This window comes from Suncus etruscus, chromosome 12, assembly GCF_024139225.1.
Source record: "Suncus etruscus isolate mSunEtr1 chromosome 12, mSunEtr1.pri.cur, whole genome shotgun sequence".
Taxonomy (NCBI): Eukaryota; Metazoa; Chordata; class Mammalia; order Eulipotyphla; family Soricidae; genus Suncus; species Suncus etruscus.
The window spans coordinates 93,781,837-93,787,836 of NC_064859.1; positions in this window are offsets into that span (position 1 = coordinate 93,781,837).

The following is a 6,000-nucleotide window of genomic DNA, read 5'->3' on the forward strand; positions in this document are numbered from 1 at the left end:
TAAATTAAGTTAAGTTATATTAAAATAAATTAATTAAATACATTAAAAATAAAGAAAGGGTTTTATTTTTTGAAAACACCAGAATTTCCTTATACCTATCCCTGAGCTGTGATGAAATCTCTTGGTATTATACTTTTTTTCATTAAAGATGATATACCATGTAGATGAGGTGTCAGTCTGTCTATTATTTGTGACTCATACTAGCAACAAAAATTTGAGACAAAATCAAGAAATAATTTAAGTGAAGAGTGAGTCCTACACTGATACTTTCTGATGCTTACACTATTCACTAAATCACAGTTTAAAAAATCAAGCCAGAGAATAGGCAAGTACAAAATTTTAGGTCCTTTGGTAGAGCTGGGGAAAAATTCATATATCCAAGGATTTCATTGGGTACATCAAAGAGTTGTTGTTCTCTTAGGGAAAGATAAAATGAAAATGGACCAACCTGAAAAAATACAAATCCAGCTATAAATAAATTTGAATTTTGATAAAGTTGAGTAGTCACACTCTAAATGCATTTTAAAGAGCAAAAATAAAAAGTTTCTGAAGGAAAATGGTATCACCTACAACATAATGCTATTTAAATTTCCCCATATAATACTTGACTTTCAAGGCCTAAGAAATAGTACAGTAGGTAGGGGTGCTTCCCTTTTATAAGAGCCAGGTTTGAATTACAGCATTTCATATGATCCCTTGAGCACTTCCAGGAGTGATTCCTGAATGCAAAGCCAGGAATGACTATAAAAATTGCACTGTGGGCCCGGAGAGATAGCACAGCGGCGTTTGCCTTGTAAGCAGCCAATCCAGGACCAAAGGTGGTTGGTTCAAATCCCGGTGTCCCATATGATCCCCCGTGCCTGCCAGGAGCTATTTCTGAGCAGGCAGCCAGGAGTAACCACTGAGCACCGCTGGGTGTGGCCCAAAAACCAAAAAAAAAAACTTGCACTGTGAGCCCCAAACCAAAGTAATGTCTATCTTTCTGTAGAAAAAGTACTCGGAGACAATAACAAATATAGAGACAGAAGAACTGAAGGGGGGGGGAGAAACAGAATAGATGACTGCAATGAAAGAGATATATAATGTGTGACTAAGTGGGGAATGTTCATAACTTTGCTAACCTGGTAAATGCATCTATCAGATATTTAATGAGACAATCCAGGAAATGAGCAAGGTAAGATATGCTCCCTACATTCTCCTGGATGACACAAACCTATTTATATGCTCCAAAGACCTGAAAGAGATCCAGGTAAAATAGTAAACTTGAGAATTCGTGGCAACTTTAACCCACACACAGATCAATCAACAGTCTTCAGGCCCTAGATACTTAAACCCAACCTCTGTCCAAACCATTTACTGACCACTAAACCATGTAGTTCTTATGAGTGACTCCTAAGATATTAGGTTAAAACAAATCAGAAAATATAAAATAAAGAGGCAATATGCCAGTGGCTATAAGCCCTGAGGAAGGAGTGTACAGTATCTAAGACAGCTACTAAAAATCAAACAAATAAGTGCAAATAAATTAACAGAGAATACCAAATTTCTATTTTAGCAAATACAGTTTTCATCCATAAGTTATCAGAAATAACACATAACAATAAAGGTAGTGTCCAGTAGGTTACAAATGTCTAAGACTATTCCTCCCCTTCAGTGCCTATCACATGAAGTAACATTGTGGCTCTTCCCAGCGAAAGGGAATATATTTTTGTGATCTTAAATCTAAACTGGTCCATTTGAAATGCTATAGCACACGATCAAGCAGGTTGTAATCAGGAGCTTAAAAAGACATATTGTGAGGAACGTATTTTCAAAATATTTTTTGGAACCTGAAAATATGTGGTCATGAAAAAGACTCAATTTCCTATATAATAAAAAGTTAAAATAACATTTATCACCTTGCAAAATCCCAAGTGGGAAATTGGCATTTATAAAGAATATTACTGGTAGAAATGTTAAATAAGGTTTAATAATAAATAATAAATAAATAATAAATAAGGAAGGAAATTAGGTAAGTTGCAACAAATTCTTTGTGTGTATGCTTTTGATTCATAAATTCCAGATCTATGAATTTATTCCAAATTCTCATCAATGAAATAAAATAGATTGTGTACATGATTATATTTATAAAAAGAATATATTAAAAACAGCATAGTACCCTACTTAAATATAGAAGTTGGTTGAATATATATGGCACATAATAAGAATATTATATCATTGGCCCAAAAATAAAAGTGAACTTTGGCCTATTTAAGAGTATTTGAGGGCCTAGAGAGATAGCGCAGTGGCGTTTGCCTTGCAAGCAGCCGATCCAGGACCAAAGGTGGTTGGTTCGAATCCCGGTGTCCCATATTGCCCCCCGTGCCTGCCAGGAGCTATTTCTGAGCAGAGAGCCAGGAGTAACCCCTGAGCAATGCCGGGTGTGGCTCAAAACCCCCCCCCCAAAAAAAAAGAGTATTTGAAAATATAGTGTTAAATAGAAAAGTCAAGATGCAAAAAAGTAGATTGTCTTTTGTGTAAGGTGGAAACAAAAACAAGAATATTTTCAGAGTGGATAGAAAAGAAGTATAGAGAAACTGTGACAGGAGTGGGACTTCATTGAGTATATCTTTTTATAATTTTCCTTTTAAACATATAACTACATATAATTTCATATTCAAAATATAAGGTACAATCAACAAAACAGGGAAAACCTTAAAACCAAATATAAAGACCAAATTAACTGTAAACTTGATAACATAACCACACAAAGAAAAAGAATCTAAGTTATTTTGCACGTAGTACTTTGATTATTTATTTTAAGTGAGAAATATTCTGAGGATAAAAGAACAGCAAAGAAACTTTGAACTTTATTTTCTTGTGGTAGTATGATAGTTATAACAAATGTACCATATAATTTATCAAGTTAATAAGTTTACTGAAGTTTCAAGACCCTGGTTTTTATTATAAGAGAAGGAGAAAAGTAAGTCTGAAATTGGGAGAAAAATAAAACATCCTAAAACCAACTAAAATTAGAAATATCTGTATAGATTCATTTTTAAATAAAATACTTTTTTCTGTTCACTCAAAAAGCTTAAATAAACTAGTTCCCATCCATCAGTTAACACACAAATCACTCTGATCTTAGTTTCTACTTAAAAACTGATACCAAGATGCCCTTCAACAGATGAATGGCTAAAGAAACTATGGTACACATACACAATGGAACATTATGCAGCTGTGAGGAGAGATGAAGTCATGAAGTTTTCCTATACATGGTTGTACATGGAATCTATTATGCTGAGTGAAATAAGTCAGAGGGAGAAAGATGCAGAATCGTCTCAGTCATATATGGGTTTTAAGAAAAATGAAAGACATTCTTGTAATAATTTTCAAAGACAAAGAGAGGAGGGCTGGAAGTTTCAGCTCACTTCATGAAGCTCACAACAAAGAGTGATGAGTGTAGTTAGAGAAATAACTACATTGAGAACTATCCTAACTATGAGAATGAACGAGGGAAGTAGAAAGCCTGTCTAGAGTACAGGTGAGGGTGGGGCGAGGAAGAGGGAGATTTGGGACATTGGTGATGGGAATGTGGAAGTGGTGAAGGGGGGTGTTCTTTACATAACTGAAACCCAACCATAATTATGTTTGTAATCAAGGTGTTTAAAGATATTAATTAAAAAAAACAGATACCAACTGGAATCTGAGAGAAAATGACGGTTATATGGTCAGGAGAAGAAATATATGACTTCTAAAATAACTGGTTACATAGAGTAAAAAGCAAATTAAAACTGTTTTTAATTTTTTATAAAATATTTATTTAATCACCATAATTACAAGCATGACTATAGTTGGGTTTCAGTCATAAACAGAACACCCCCCTTCACCAGTGCAACCTTCCCACCACAAATGCCCCACTTCTCTTCCCCGAACCCTGCCTGTATTCGAGACAGGCATTCTACTTCTCTCAGTCATTAACATTGCCATGCTACTTGTTAGTGTAGATATTTCCCTAACAGGATTCACCACTCTTTGTGGTAAGCTTCATACAATGAGCTGGTCCTTCCAGCCCTTAACTCTATTGTCTCTGGCCTTATTACAATAATGTCTTTAATTTTTTTAATCCATAAATGAGTGCCCACCCCACCTCCCCCCAACAGTGCCTGTATTCGAGACAGGCATTCCACTTCTCTCACTCATTATCAATGTCATGCTAGGTGTTAGTGTAGATATTTCCCTAACAGCATTCATCACTCTTTGTGATGAGCTTCATACAGTGAGCTGGTCCTTCTAGCCCTTAACTCTTTTATCTCTGGCCTTATTACAATAATGTCTAATTTAAAAAAAAAGCCATAGATGAGTGAGATTATTCTGTGTCTATCTCTCTCCCTCTAACATATTTCATTCAGCATAATAGATTCCATGTTCATCCATGTATAGGAAAATTTCATGAATTCATCTCTCCTAACAGCAGCATAATATTCCATTGTGTATATGTACTGCAGTTTCTTTAGCTATTCGTCTGTTGAAGGGCATCTTAGTTGTTTCCAGTGTGGCTATTATAAATAGTGCTGCAATGAACATAGGTGTGAGGAAGGGATTTTTTTGAATTGTATTTTTGTGTTCCTAGGATATATCCCTAAGAGTGGTATAGCTGGATCATATGGGAGCTCAATTTCCAGTTTCTTGAGTAATCTTCATGTTGTTTCCCATAAAGGCTGGACTAGACAGCATTCCTACTAGCAGAGAATAAGAGTACCTTTCTCTCCACATCCCCATCAGCACAGCTTGTTCTCGTTCTTTGTGATGTGCACCTTATGTGAAGTAAGATGGTACCTCATCATTGGTTTGATTTACATCTCCCTGATGATTAGTGATGTGGAGCATTTTTATGTGCCTTTGGCCATTTGTATTTCTTCTTTAACAATGTGTCTGTTCATTTCTTCTCCCCATTTTTGATGGGGTTAGATGATTTATTTCTTGTAAAGTTCTGTGAGTGCCTTGTATATTATGAATATTAGCCCCTTTTCTGATGGTTATTCAGTGAATAGTTTCTCCCGTTAGGTGGCTCTTGTATCTTAGGCACTATTTCCTTTGAGATGTAGAAGATTCTCAGCTTAATATATTCCCATCTGTTTATCTCTGCTTCTTCTTTGGACAGTGCTGTTTCCTCCTTGAAGTTGCCTTTAGTCTTAGTGTCATGAAGTGTTTTATATGTGTTGTTCTATATGCCTTATGATTTCAGGCCTGATATCAAGGTCTTTAATCCATTTTGATTTGACCTTTGTGCTTGGCATTAGCTGGGGATCTGAGTTTGCTCTTTTGCAAGTGGCTAACCAATTGTGCCAACAGCACTTGTTGAAGAGGCTTTCCTTACTCCACTTTGGATTTCTTGCACCTTTATCAAAAATTAATTGATTGTATGTCTGGGGAACATTCTTTGAATACTCAAGTCTATTCCACTGACCTGCAGAACTGTCTTTATTCCAATTTCATGCTGTTTTAATAACTATTGCTTTGTAATGCAATTTAAAACTAGGGAATGTGATGCCTCCCATATTCCTTTTCCTAAGAATTTCTTTAGCTATTCGTAAGTGTTTATTGTTCCAAATGAATTTCAGGAGTGTTTGATCCACCTCTTTAAATAATGTCATGGGTATCTTTAGAGGAATTGCATTAAATCTTTACAATGCTTTAAGGAGTATTGCCATTTTAATGATATTAATCCAGCCAATCCATGAACAGGTTATGAATCTCCATTTCCTTGTGTCCTCTTTTGTTTCTTGAAACAGTATTTTGTAGTTTTCTTTGTATAGGTCCTTCCTGTCTTTATTTAAGTTGACTCCAAGATATTTGATTTTGTGTATCACTAATGTCAATGGGATTTTTTTAAATGTACATTTCTTCTCTATCACTGGTGTATAAGAAGGCCTACATTGAACAGGAGTGGTGAAAGAGGGCAGCTGCCATACCAAATTTTCGAGGAAAGACTATTTTCTCCATTGAAAGGAAAAGTTT